General features: G+C 46.2%; 1 protein-coding gene across 1 annotated transcript in view; it reads left to right on the top strand.

Moving 5' to 3' along the window:
* Positions 1 to 3,317: 3,317 nt before the first annotated feature.
* PIK3R6 (phosphoinositide-3-kinase regulatory subunit 6) overlaps positions 3,318 to 14,124 on the top strand; it is an 85,985-nt gene continuing 75,178 nt past the window's right edge. The window contains exons 1-3 of the mRNA XM_044983850.1: positions 3,318 to 3,623; positions 6,077 to 6,157; positions 6,235 to 6,282. The gene's annotated coding sequence lies outside the window, so the exon portion shown is untranslated. The remainder of the gene's footprint in view (positions 3,624 to 6,076; positions 6,158 to 6,234; positions 6,283 to 14,124) is intronic.

The raw sequence follows: 14,124 nt of genomic DNA, 5'->3' as shown, positions 1-14,124 counted from the left end.
AAAGGACTAAGGTGAGGTCTACACTAGAAAATTCCTGTATAGCTACACCAGCAAACCCTTCCATTGTAAGTGCAGCTTATACCAGCAAGAGAGTGCTTTTTGCCAGTATAGTTTATGCCAGTTCCTATGCCAGGATAAAAAGAATGTTTATAGTGCTATAACTGCATCTACACTAGAAACTTCTGCCCTTACCGTAATGTATCAAAAAGATACATATAATCACACTCCTAACCCACAAAACTTTCTGTTGCAGACTTGGCCTGAAGTCCCTGCACTTCTTTAAAAATCTCAACTTCTCAGTTTCTGCTGCTTAGTGGGACTGAAGCCCATAAACTTCCTCAAATTTGTGCCATGGCTGAGTTATCCATTCCTTTTCTTTCAGCCTGTTCACCTGAATGGCATTTGTAAACCAGGATTTGTCTGACTCGAGCCTGCAGCACCTTTAAAACACACACCATCCTTCCTACAAGGACACAGCAACCTAATTATACCTATAAAAGCATATTGTAGCCCTGCCAGTTGGCTAGCAAGAAGAAATTACTTTAACACGCAGGTGGGTACCATTACACCCATCATTCAAGTAGGCTGAAAAACAGGAACTTTGAGGGCTCGTGTACGCAGGGAAAATTACGAGCAGTGCTATACTGGTATAATTATACAGCTCTGCCAGTAACTTTCCCTGCGTAAACAAGCCCATAAGCCACAAAGTTCCAGGAAAACTTGGCTCAATAATAATTAAAAAAAAACCCCAACTCTTTGGCCCTGAGGCAGAAGGTCTTGGTGAATGAAGTTCCTACTAGTACCTGTACCTTGCCTACAGCTTCCTTTCCCTCTCCAGCTCACAGCCCATCACCATTTAGAAATAGATGTAATACTCCTTCTGCTGTGCCCAGTATCCTGTTCAAAACCATGTAGGCCTTCAGCTGTAAAAAAGCCAAGGCTCCACTTGCCCTTTTAACACATGGGGTGCAGACTATGGAAGGGAGGGGTTGCAGTTTTTAACAAGAACAATGTGGTGAAGCCTTGGCATTGGAAGGGTTTGCTTTCTATTCTGTAAGCTCAGTCATAGCACCTGTGGGCATCTCATCAGCTCTTATAGCTAAGCAGGGATCTGCCAGGTAAGGATTTGGATAAGTGAACCTGGGGAAACCAAGATAGTACAGGAGCTGTTTGTCATGTCATCTGGGTGGCGGAGCAACAAGAATAAAAGGATGTTGTCAGGATTTTCTGCCATCCAGGTTAATGGGAATTGGCTCGGTGGTGGGTGGTTCCTGTTGCCCACTTGTTTGTTCAATGTAATGTTTCCGATCACTTCCTCTTGCTAGGTAAGTTGTTCTCGTAAGTGACAAGGTCAAAATGTCCTCTGTACTTTCTTTCTGCTTCCTTGCAGACAAGGTGGTTTGTGGTTTTAAGATACAATGGGCAACATTCAAGTAAATTCTGCCTATTAGAGAGAGTGCAGGAGATGGTGCCCCAGCCATGGTGTTAATTTGACAGGGCTAATCTGCAGGATTAAGTTTTATGGAGCTGAGCTTTGCTGCTTTTCATGGAATAATGTACTGGAATTGTTTGCAGATATTTAATCAGCTCTAAACTGTAAGGCCCATTAGTAGAAGAATGACCCAGCACTTCCAGCCATCTTAAATGTTTGTGTTTACAGGATTAGAATTAACTAGATCTTAATGCATAATTGGTACAAATAATTCATAAACCCATGACATAACTTCACCTTTTTACTGTGTGCTCAATTTGTCATTTTCTCAAATTATTTGTTTGAAATTAAGATACTGAGAAATTCCTGGGAATAATTCTGATCTGTAACTAGAGCTGGGTGGAACAAAAACAAATTATTTTAAAAAATGCAGATTTGGCAACACTGAAACATTTTGTGAATTCATGTCGGTTTCACTGAATTGGTTTGCTTGAAAAACAAAACAAAACCCCCAAAATGAAAGGTTGCATTTTGACACTGTTGTGATGAAAGCTTTAGTTTTATTTTGTTTGAAATGCCTTAGTTTTGAAATTTCCTTTAATTTTGTTTAAAAAATAACATTACCAAAAGGCTCAACATGAAAATTGTTTTACATTTTTCAGAAAGACCCCAAAAGTCCATTGTTCACCCAGATCTCTCCATCACCCCTTTGCAGCGGTGAGCATTCAACAGGTGAAGCTGGAGCTGTTCTGATGGGCCCTACTGCTCAGGAGGGGCCTGACCCTGCAATGGCAAACCCCCCGTATTGATGGACCCCATGGAAGGATTGGGGCCATGCTTGGTTCTGGAAGAACATAACTCTCGAATTAGGTTTCCTGTGTGAATACTCGTGATTAGAAATTCAGCATTTGCTTTCCCCAAATATTCTCAGATATTCACTGGGCCTCTCGGTAAATACGCTGACTGGAAATCTATGTGAAAAGCACAGGGTGGGAGCACGGATGGAACAAAATCATTTCGACATTCACACTATCATGGAACACTTTTTCAATATTTGCCCAGGTCTGGAACGAGCCCAGACTAGCACTTGGCATAGTAGGACTCTCCCTGATGAGGGTGGACTAATGCTACCAATCTTTTTCACATAGACCATCAAACAGTCCTCAGAGGGGAATGGATTTTTTTGGCTACTACTAGACTAGCCCGATTGTAATCGTGGACCTGGTCAGGAGTCATAGCTTGTGACATCCATTCCTGTTGTAAACAATCTACAGGTGGCTGCAGCATTAAAAGAATCCGCTGGAACCTCTGCCTTTGACTGGCATATCCTCATAATCAAGGCTGCGAGTCTGTCACAGAGGTCACAGAAGTTATGGATTCTGGGACTTTCTGGGACCTCCGTGACTTCTGCTGCAGCTAGCTGCACTGGCCGCTGCTAGGGCAGTCTCGGGCCACTGTGCTCCCTTGCTCCCCCCCCCCCCCCCGCAGCAGCAGTCATTTCGGGCTGCCACACCCCCTCCCCAGCAACAGAAGTCCTGGGCCATGTGCCACCCACACCCACACAGCAGTGGGGGTCCCGGGCTGCACACCACCATCCCCCCCAAGCACCCATGGCACCCCTGGGCCACCCTCTGCCCCAGAGCACCCATGATTTAGGAGTATCTAGTACAAGTCATGGACAGGTCACGGGCTGTTAATTTTTGTTTACTGACCGTGACCTGTCCATGACTTTTACAAAAAATACCTGTGACTAAAACGTAGCCATAGTAATGAGAACTGAAAAACTCTCATGAACTTTATCCGCTGTGTAACTTTGGACGGTGTATGCAGAGACATCACGTCACGGTGAAAAGAGGTGATAGTCCCACTTCAGACAGCCCTTGTGTAACTGCTTTACTACTTGGATTCCAGTGGTCCCCGAGGCCCCACTGCAGGCATATAGCAAGAGAGTGCCTGCCCTGTAGGGCGAGATCCACAAAGGGACTCAGGCATCACAATGCCTAGCTCCTAGGAGCCCTGCTACCTAGTGGAATCCTCAGCCCCGAGTGAGGCACCCAAGGCGTGGGGAGAGAGCGGTGCCTACGCCAGGGATTCTCAGAAGTCAGCATGCTGAGCGGGGAGCTGCCTGGGCTGGCCAGGAGTGAAATATAGAGGAAAAGGGTGGAGCGCAGTCCCAGATGGTGGAAGGAAGGTAGGCACCTAACTACTGTTGATCTGAGGCTTAGGCACCTGGCTGACAGGCAAGAGGCAGGTGTCTATCTCTGCTCAGGAGTCTCATAGACTTATAGACTCATAGACTTTAAGGTCAGAAGGGACCATTATGATCATCTAGTCTGACCTCCTGCACAATGCAGGCCACAGAATCTCACCCATCCACTTCCATAACAAACCCCTAGCCTATGTCTGAGTTATTGAAGTCCCCAAATTGCGGTTTGAAGACCTCAAGCTGCAGAGAATCCTCCAGAAAGTGACCCGTGCCCCATGCTGCAGAGGAAGGCGAAAAACCTCCAGGGCCTCTGCCAATCTGCCCTGGAGGAAAATGAACCCTTTCCTGGAGTGAGAGTGAAGGACCCCTCCCCCGTACTCCCTAGCCCAGTGCTTAAGGCACTCACCAGGGACGTGGGAATCCCAGCTTCAAAGCCCTGTTTGGCCTCATGTGGGGCAGAGTTTTGAATTAACGTCTCCCACTTCGCAGGTGAGGGCCCGAACCAATTGGCCAGGTCTCTCTGTCTCGCCTGGTGAAGCTGTGCCACTTTGTGTAAATAAATATTCATTGGGGGGTGAGGGTGGACAAGAGAGATTCTATAGCTCAGTGGTGAGGGTGCTGATGTGGGAGAGTTGGGTTCAAGTCCCTCCTCCCCTCACTCTGTAATTCAGATACATGGATTGGGAGTGGAGGCTGATATATAACACACCTTTGCCGTTCCAAACAGGTCGGTGCTCCCTTTCACACTTCATTCCAATCCTCTTCCCACTTTATATTATGGGTACGTTTACCAATAGTTGAAAAGATTAATCGATGTTTAGAAGCATGCCACAAACATAGACTCGTAGGTGATAAAGAGGGTTATAACATAAGCAACCTGTTGGATTCTGTAACAATTGATCCAAATCTCTATCCGTCTTTTATTAGCCCTTTGGGCACTATTAATAAAGTGTGATCCACATTCCCTCTGCTCACACCCTCATCCTCCATAAAATAGGAAAAGCCAGAAAAGCAAATGACCTGGATCACTAAGGAAAAAAAATCAACACACAAAAATCCAAACAGCCTTGTAAGCTGCTGTCATTCAGTTTCAGAAATACTGGTTCTTTAACATCATTAGCTCCTTTTAAATACAGCTAGTGCGACGCTTTAATTTTTGAGACCCTTCAACCTTCCCACACACTACCCCCGGTTTTTTGTTTTTTTGGGGAGGGAGAGAATTTGTAAACATCACAGGATGTTACAGAGGTGTGTGATGTGAAGCTGAACGCCCACTCAGCACATCCTCACAGACCGACCAGCTGTATGTGAAGCACACTACACCTCTGTGAGAGAGACATCACCAAAGAATTAGTACGTCCTGCTATGCATGTTAGTTTGTCCCATATTACTAGTGGTGAGGAGATGCCATTGACAGCCAGTGAGTGAAGCTGGTTGGAAAAAAAAAAAAGAAAAAAAAAAGATTTCAAAGTTGATTTTGTTGCACGGGGCTTGAAAAGAACCTTTTGTCATTGACTCCCTGATTTTTTTTGAGTGAATTTTTAAAAATATTTTTTTCATTTCTCCTTTTTTTACTTTCCACTGTTGTCTTTTCTTTTTTAACTTCTCCCATCATTAATTCTCTCTCCCCCTCGTGCTTGCAAATGACTGGGAAACTAGGAAAGAGGGGGAATAAAAAGAAAAACCAGTATAGGAAAAAGTTAAAATAAATTACAAAACATTTTGCAAAATATCTTTAAAAAAACAAACTAATTTTTGCAAAAAAAAATAGTTTTTTTATAGCTATAATTTGACAAAAATGTATCTGAAAAATGTTGAATGGGTCGTCCAGTGACATATTGGAGTGAGCTCCTTCAGCCATGGTCATTGAGGGGAAATGTGTCAGAAGAGGATTTTTCACAAGACTGATATGAATGTAAATAAAAAAGTATGGAGATTTCCCCAGGTTATGTGCGAGCCTTTACTCTTGCCTCGACTGGAAGCGACTTTGGGCCCTGCATTGTATGTTCCACTGTCACTGACATTAGAGCCCTTTCAGCTGATACAACAGAACGCCCTCTGATTCCAATTGGAGAAGGATTTGACCCGAAGAGAGGTAGATCAAATCATTTAAAACTAGATCTGGGAGCTATTCCTGTCTTTGCCACTGGCCTGTTGGGTGATCTTGGGCGAGTCATTTCACTGCACTGTAACTCAGTAAATGAGGATAATAATATTGACTGCCTTTGTAAAGTGCTTTGAGATCTACTGATTAAAAACAATATATAAGAGCTAGGTATAATTGTGTATTGTTAAACACAGCAGGCACCAATCTTTAGGGGATGTAACTGGCACAAGGGGCAGCATTGTGGATGCACTTTGCCTGACGGATCAAGCACATGCAGGAATCTCTCTATTTTTAAGCAATGAACTTGAGCTTTCTCTGTCTTATACATCAGGATGGAAACTCAGGCAGTGTCTCAAAAGTGCTGGTGACTCAGACTCTGAAAAGAGACTGTAAAATGGCCCTTCCAACACAGGTAAGCTGCTTTCTGGGTGTCTCTTGAGCTGACTTACTTTAAAAGAACAAGTTTTTTGCATATTTTATCTCTTTCAGAACCAGTTGGAGAGCAAGTTGGATCTGACTCCACTCCATAATCATCACGTAAGTACCATGAGCAGAGTCTTTATTCCCAGTGAAAAGGATCCTAGGTGGAGTTTGCAATGAGGCCACTTGAAAAATATAGTTCTTGATTTATGTAAGCGTATCTGGAGAGCAGACCCAAGAACCACACAAGGTCCTTTCTGCTTCTCTGTCGAGAGCTCCCACTTTAAGGAAGTTATTGCCAAGACCTGTACTCTCCCTCTTTGAGCTACTTAATCTCCTTTCATTTGTGGCTTGTTAACTGGAGATGATTGTGTGTTATCAACTGTGACTGAATTCACCAGGGCTGGGAAGATTGGAGATTAGAGTGAAAAGCTTTAAAGCAGGTTGTGGGGCACCTTTTTTCTATCAGGGGCCATTGATCCACAGAAAAAAATCAGTCGTGGACCACACACAGCCCCATGGGGGGCACAGATGCTTGGAGCTTCGCCTAGGCTCTGGGTGGGGCCAGAAATGAGGGGTTCAGGAGAGGGTTCTAGACTGGGACAGGGGATTGGGGTGCTGGAGGGGGTGAGGGCTCCGGCTGGGAGTGCGGGTGGGGCTTGGGATGAGGGGTTTGGGGTACAGGAGGGGGCTCCGTGCTGGGGCCAAGGAGCTTGGGAGCAGGCTCAGGGATGAGACAGGGGGGTCTGTAGGTTCCCCACCCTTGCTCATTCCTTTACCAGAAATTCTGTACTTAATATCTTCCTCTTTGGATCAATTCCTATCAATTCATTTGGATTGCCCCTCTTTTGATTGGCCTGTAGGTGAGCAGTCATGTTTCCTGTTTTTAATTCTTGTACATGTTTTCAAAGAACATGACATTTTCACTCACCTCAGTGTGTGATGTGACTGGAGCCCTATGCTCTGCTCAGAGCTAGCACTAAGTAGGATTTTTTTTTTGCCTGAAAAAGATTTTCAGCAGAACATTTTTCACTGTTTGTTGTTTTCATTCATTGTATTTTATTTTTTGGGGTGGGGCTTTTTAAAAAAAAACACAACCTCCCACAATCCAGAAATGTTTCATTTTTCAGTTAAATGAAACAACAACATTTTTGGGTTTTGATCAAATTGGACATTTTTCCTGAAAAATTCATTGTGTTGAAAGTAATTTTCTGTTGAAAAAATGTTACAGTGGAGACTGCCAGAAGCTGGGAGTGGATAACAGAGGATGGATCACTTGATAATTGCCCTGTTTTGTTCATTCCCTCTGAAGCCTCTGGCACTGGCCACTGCAGGAAGATAGGATACTGGGTTACCTGGACCATTGGTCTGACCCAGTATGGCCATTCTTTTGTTCTTATGTAAAATTTTCAACCTGCTCTACTCAGAATTGTTTCTCCTATCTTGGCCTATCCACACTCGTATACAGGAAACCAGGCTGGATGTCTGCTTTAAGACTGATGAGCCATGACATTTTTAGTAAGACATGCAATTCTACACTTGCATGTATGGTGAGACCTCACCCGTGACCACCGTATGTGTGAGGTCACCATGTGGAGGGTGCCATTTTTTGTGGAGGGCACACTGTGTGGAGGGTGCTTTGGCTATGAATATCCATGTGGCTGATCTTGTCCTACCACTTAATATGGAGCAGCTGATGAAGATGATGGGAATTGCAAACATCAATCTACTGCTCTTCAGCCTTCTTCTGTACCCATGTTTCACTTGTGACATAAACCATATCACAATAATGTGCAGCTACAATCTATTTGCTTGGATACCGCTGTCAAGATGGAAGATGTAGCAGTCAGGGGAGTTTTCTACACTTCAGGGCATAAGCGAGTACCCTCTTCACAGCATCTAACATTCCTCAGGGAAAAGGGACTCAAATCCCTGGTTTTGCCTGTCTCCAATGGAATGTCCTGATTAACAGCCCTGAAGACCCACATTCTTTAGTTCTTCACCTGACCAGATCCAGCACAGCTCTTTCCTCCCTGCCCCAGAAGGACAATTTAACAGGGGGAGAATCTCCATTTGCTTTTCACTCCTTGGCTTCTCTGCTGATGCTGCCAATAAAAAGCCAGTGATATCACTGCCATCTGCAGTGGTGGTGGTTGTGATGGAGAACCACCTCCTCATTTCATCCAACAGCCCCACAGGATCCACCTGTGCAAAGCTCCTCTCTGAGGGGGTGCAAATGCAGAGTGTAAGTTAATGCCTGATGTAGAATATGGTTCTCCAAAAGGTTTCATAGATTCTCAGGCCAGAAGGGACCACTGTGATCATCTAGTCTGAGCTCCTGCATCACACAGGCCAGTAAACTTCCTTAAAATAATTTCTAGAGCAGAACTTTTAGAGAAACATCGTTTCAATTTAAAATTTGTCAGTGATAAGAGACTCACTAGGAACCTTGGTAAATTGTCCCAGTGGTTAATTACTGTCACCATTAAAAATGAACATCTTATTTCCAGTTTGAATTTGTCCGGCTTCAGCTTCCAGCCGTTCGATTGTGCCAAACCTTCCTCTGCTGGATTGATGGGCCCATTGTCAAATATTTGTTCCCCCTGTAGATACTTCTAGACTGTAACTGTCACCCCTTAATCTTCTCTTTGTTAAACTTTAATTAGATTAACCCTATCATTATAAGGCATGTTTTCTAATCCTTTAATCTTTCTCAGCTTTTCTCTGAACCTTCTCCAGTTTATCAACATCCTTCCTGAATTGTGGGCCCCTAACTGGATATGGGATTCCTGCAGCAGGTCACACCAGTGCCAAATACAGATGTAAATTAATGTCTCTATTCCTACACGAGATTCCCATGTTTATACATCCCAGCTCTTTTCGTCACAGTGTCGCACTGGGAGCTCATGTTCAGCTGACTATCCACCACAATCCCCAAAACGTCCCCCATCCTGTAAGCATGGCCTGCACTCTTTGTTCCTAGAGGTACACATTTACATGTAGACATATTAAAGCACATATTGTTTGCTTGCACTCAGTTTACCAAGTGATCTGGAGGGATCTGTGCAGCCTCTTGGGGCTGAGGAGAAGGTGAGAATGCCATGGAGAGCCACTCCTCTCCATTTCTCTCCAAAACACCACAGAGCCTGATTCCCACAGAGCACTTGGAGAAGGGCTTCCATGTGGTCAGATGAAGCACTGGGGGTAGGGGAGACACATATCCCAACGAGCTGGCAGATTAATATAATGTGAGACAGGCTGGCATGCAGTTGCTAGCACCTTTAATATTTGCCATGAGCCATTAGCCTCGCCTCAAGGAGCTGGCCAGGGACCTGTGATGGGGAGACTTGGTGTGAGGGGAAATGCGAACCTCATTGACAACCCCTGTGCTATTTAAGCATCCTGTGAGCAGAGCTCTGGTGCTCTGGACCATCCCGCTGTGGATAGGAGCAGAGGTGAAAGTGGCCGGTACAGGCCGGTACGGCGTACCGGTAAGAAACTAGCTGCTCTTTAAGCACCATACCAGCAGGTGGCTGACAGAGGTTGGGGGCCAAAGGGGCAGCTGCTCCTTTATATCACCGCTGGAGCCCTGGGCAGCGCAGGCCGGGCACTGCTGAATGGCTGGCTGGGGGAGTCTCGCCCCGCCCCCACCCCTTCTGCCCAAGGCCCCACCCCTTCAGGGAGCGCAGATCCACACCCCCACCGTGCCCAGGAGCCCGGCTGCCCTGCGTACCAGTCAGTCCTTTAAGTGACTTTCACCCCTGGATAGGAGGATCATTTCCCTCAGTACGGGGCAGACCAGAAAAAATCATTCATTTCCCAGGCTGCAAAGTTGTCCCTTTACCCTGTTTCCCCTCCTCCAGACCTCTCCCAAGCCCGTATTTTCCAGAGATGGGACAAAATCAAGAATCTTAACTCAAATCTCCTTGAATTTCAGGTGGGCAAGGGAGGAACAAATCCCTGGCTCCAAAATGGCTGCTGAGATCTTAGGGCTTCCCTTCAAGTCAGTAGAAAAACTCCCATTGACTTGACTGGTGCAAGATGAAAGCTTTGGGCTAGGCTATTTTCTGGTTCTGGACTGGACGGCAGCCCTCAAGCTCCTTCAGCTCTCATCACAAAGTCAGTGACCGGGGGGGCCTGTTATTAATCTAATCACTTAGTGACAACATGCAGCTGGGGGAAACAAAACTCTCCATGTGTGGCAGCCAAAGTAGAAATGTGATTCCAGGAAGAATTTCCCTGGGACAGGAGCCCTTCTTACTTTACCATGTGTGGGGAAGGATGTGGTGTGGGCATGGGTGGTGTGGGGGTGGGTGCGTGAGTGTGGCTGTGACCAAAACAGGAACTGAACTCCTACAAGCAGTAGGGAAGGAAGGTTTAGTGGGCTTCACTTTGGCTTCTGGTCTCATTTGCTATTTAGGGCTTTTGACAACAGATCCTGGTTGCTGCAAGTCCCAGCGTAGCTAAAACACTCCTCGTGCAATGCTGCTGCTAAGGGAGACTCTGAGTCAGCGGCTAAGGGCACTATATTAAGGGCTGATGGGGAGGAGGAACAGGGTGTGCACCTCACAGCAAACAATCTGCGATCAGCATAGCTGGGAAGCAGGGAACTGGAACAGCAAGGCTGGTTTCTAAGCAGGGCAGGATCTAGCAAATCTGTAGTGTGTGTGCTGTCAGGAGAGGTGGTGGTGTTGGCAAAATCATAGCGCCTCATGTCTTCAGTGTCTATCATAGGAGAAAAAGCACAGCATGCCCTCTAGAGCAGGAAATCCCTTTTCTGTTTGATATATTCCCCTTTGGTTTGAACTAATGTCAGAGGAGAGCCCTTCACCTGTGCCTGATCTGTGGGGAGCTATTTCTAACAAACAAGGTTAAATAAAACAGGACAAAATGGCACCAGGGACAGGTAGCAGGACTGGGAATGTGCCATGTCTTTAGAGATGCAACCATGATGCCTTTATTTTCCATGTAATAGAACCTTTAAATCTCGAAGGACTCTGTTGTCTGCAGCGACAAAGTGCCATTCTGAGTTCAGTTTTCAGACAGATCAACACTGTGTGTTCCCCCAGTCAGGGCCATCCCTAGGGAGGTGCAGGGCCCAGGATAAATCAGCCTCTATGGGCGCCCTTATCATTTTTTATACAGGTGAAATCTGGTTGCAGTGACCTTCAAGGGCAGCTGCAGGTTAAATATTGATAGCGCCCAGCTGTATAATTATAATGTAGTTATATTATATTGTAGTTCTTATGTATAATTATAATGAAGTTTATATAATTTAAAGAAACTCCCCTTGAGGCAGCCCTGCCCCAGGACTAAGCTGTGCATGGGTCTGCTAGCTGGAGGCCAGTGTCCGAGCTGCTCCGCACCTCCGCAGGGAGCTCATGAGCCAGGACCCGGCAGGCTGGACCAGCCGCCAGCCCCGCACAGAAATAACCAGCCACAAAGGGGCCTCTCACAGGCTCCCAGAGCCGGGGCCTTCCCACAACCCTGCTGCCAGCGGGCTGCGGTGGGGACCCCAGGAGGGCAGCACTGACCCCCATGAGATGGGGCTGGGAGGTCCTAGCCCATGGGATGCCCCCGCCTGGCTGCACTCACCACCCCCCTCCGGCCCCGCACTCACCTCCTGGTTCTCCCCGATGCCGCCTCGTGCCTTTGATCCCGCCACTGCTGCAGCCCCACTGTCTCTGGGGCAACAGACCACGGGGCCTGTGCAGGGACAATCGCCGCTGCCTCCAGTGCTGTGGGGTGAACCCGAGAACCACCACCAGGATCCCCCCATGGATCAATACCAGTCCCCCAGGATCCCCCAGCCCCGATCGGCCCCTGGGATCCCCGGACCCCCCCGAGCAAGGGATGGCTCTGCCCTCAGGCAGGGAGACTTGACTTTTGTTCTTTCTGGCTTTCTTAATCTAAACTAAAGGTAATTCAGACTGTTTTCGCTTTGTGTCATAGCAAAGCCTTTCACCTCTGGGTTGCCAGTTCAAATTCAGCTCGGGCAGGGAGTGAGTCCGAGTTGTCTAGGAGCTGTTTGGTGGATTGTATGAAATGATTTTGATGACCCTCAGCCCAATTCTCAGGAGATAAATGTCCATATCTTAAAATCCAGCACGCAACTGGCGCCAATGGGCTGTCTTATCGGAGAGGCCAGGGAGGGGCTAATTCCTTCCACTTGGTGCTGTGTGTCACCTGCCATAGAAAAAATATTAAGCTAAGGAGATAATGTGGAGGCTCGAACTGGAATCCATTAGTTTTAGTGAATTAGAAATCTATGGTATGCAGAGACGTCATCCCCTCCAGGAAGGGCTTCCAAGCAAGAGATACATGGCTTCCTTAATCTAAGTGGATTTCGTGGTGGAAGAAGTTTGGGGATTGACAGGAATAGGGATGGTAAAATTCAAGGTGGGAGAGGAGTCACAGACCAGAACAGCTGATGGCTACAGCAACATATCTAGGTCCTGCAGTGTTCCACAGGAACGATCTGCAAGCCAAGGTTGACAGTGTCAGAGTGTGAGCAGGCAGACAGGGAACGCTGAGTTCCTTAAAACTGTAAAATGCCAAAATTTGCCACTTCAGATCTGTAAGGAAGAAATGCAGACCTGACCTCCGCTGCTCATGAGGAAGCTGATTTGAACCGTTCAGCAAGGGGGAAATCTGCCAGCAGGTTAGCTCAAACAATAAGCTCTGCTTCTGCATTCTGAGCCTGCAGCAGTCTCCAGCCCCATAGCGTGCTAAGCTACAACATGTAACTAAAGGGTCAGCAAAAATGAGTCAAAAATGCACACATGGAATGGAGCTGCTGTGTCATTAACACAGGAAACTGGTGAGATGACTCAGTGTCCTCCTCCTCTTCTAACCGAGCTCCTTGAGCAGCCAACTGACCCTTGGACAGTAAATAATGGGGAGGATGAAAGTTCAGAAACTGGAAATTGTGGGTGAAAAAGGAACTCTGAAGATATCGGAAGGAATGAGAGTGGCCAGGGTATGTTTTGTCAGAGGCTCGAGCCTTGAAATCTGCTAAGTGAGATGTAATGAATCAGCAGGTACATTTGAAGGATTCATAGAAATGTAGGGTTAGCAGGGACCTCAAGAGGTCATCAAGTCCAGCCCCCTGCACTGAGGCAGGACCAAGTAGCCCTAGACCATCCCTGACAGGTGTTTGTCTAACCTGTCCTCACAACCTCCATGATGGGGACTCCACAGCCTCCCTTGCAGCCTATGCCAGAGCATAACTATCCTTAGCATTAGAAAAAATTTCCTAGTATTTAACCAAAATCTCCCTTGCTGCAGATTAAGCCCATTACTACTTGTCAGACCTTCAGTGGACATGGAGAACAAATGAGCACCATCCTCTTTATAACTGTTCTTTGCATATTTGAAGACTGTTTTCAGGTCCCACCTCAGTGTTCTTTTTTCAAGACTAAACATGCCCAGTTGTTTTAACCTTTCCTCGGAGGTCAGGTTTTGTAAACCTTTTATCCCTTTTGTTGTTCTCCTCTGGACGTTCTCCAATGTATCCACATCTTTTCTGAAGTGTGCTGCTCAGAACTGGACACAACACTCAAGTTGAGGACTCACTAGTGCTGAGTAGAGTGGACATTTACCTCCCGTGTCATACATACAATCCTCCTGTTAATATCCCCTAGAACAATATTAGTCGTTTTTGCAACAGCATCACGTTGTTGAATCATATTTCATTTGTGATCCACTATAATCCACAGATCCTTTTCAGCAGTACTACTGCCTAGCCAGTTATTTCCAACTTTGTAGGTGTGAATTTGAGTTTTCCTTCCTAAGTGTAATACTTTGCACTTCTCTTTTTTGAATTTCATCTTATTGATTCCAAACCAATTGTCTAATTTGTCCAGGTGGTTTTGAATTTTAATCCTGTCCTCCAAAATACTTGCAATCCCTCCCAGCTTGTTGTCACCTGCAAATTTGATGAGCATACTCCCACTTCAT

Source organism: Mauremys mutica, chromosome 12, assembly GCF_020497125.1.
Source record: "Mauremys mutica isolate MM-2020 ecotype Southern chromosome 12, ASM2049712v1, whole genome shotgun sequence".
In the NCBI taxonomy this organism is placed as follows: Eukaryota; Metazoa; Chordata; order Testudines; family Geoemydidae; genus Mauremys; species Mauremys mutica.
The sequence above is the reverse complement of the archived record's forward strand: the minus strand, read 5'-3'. Positions and strand labels throughout refer to the sequence as shown.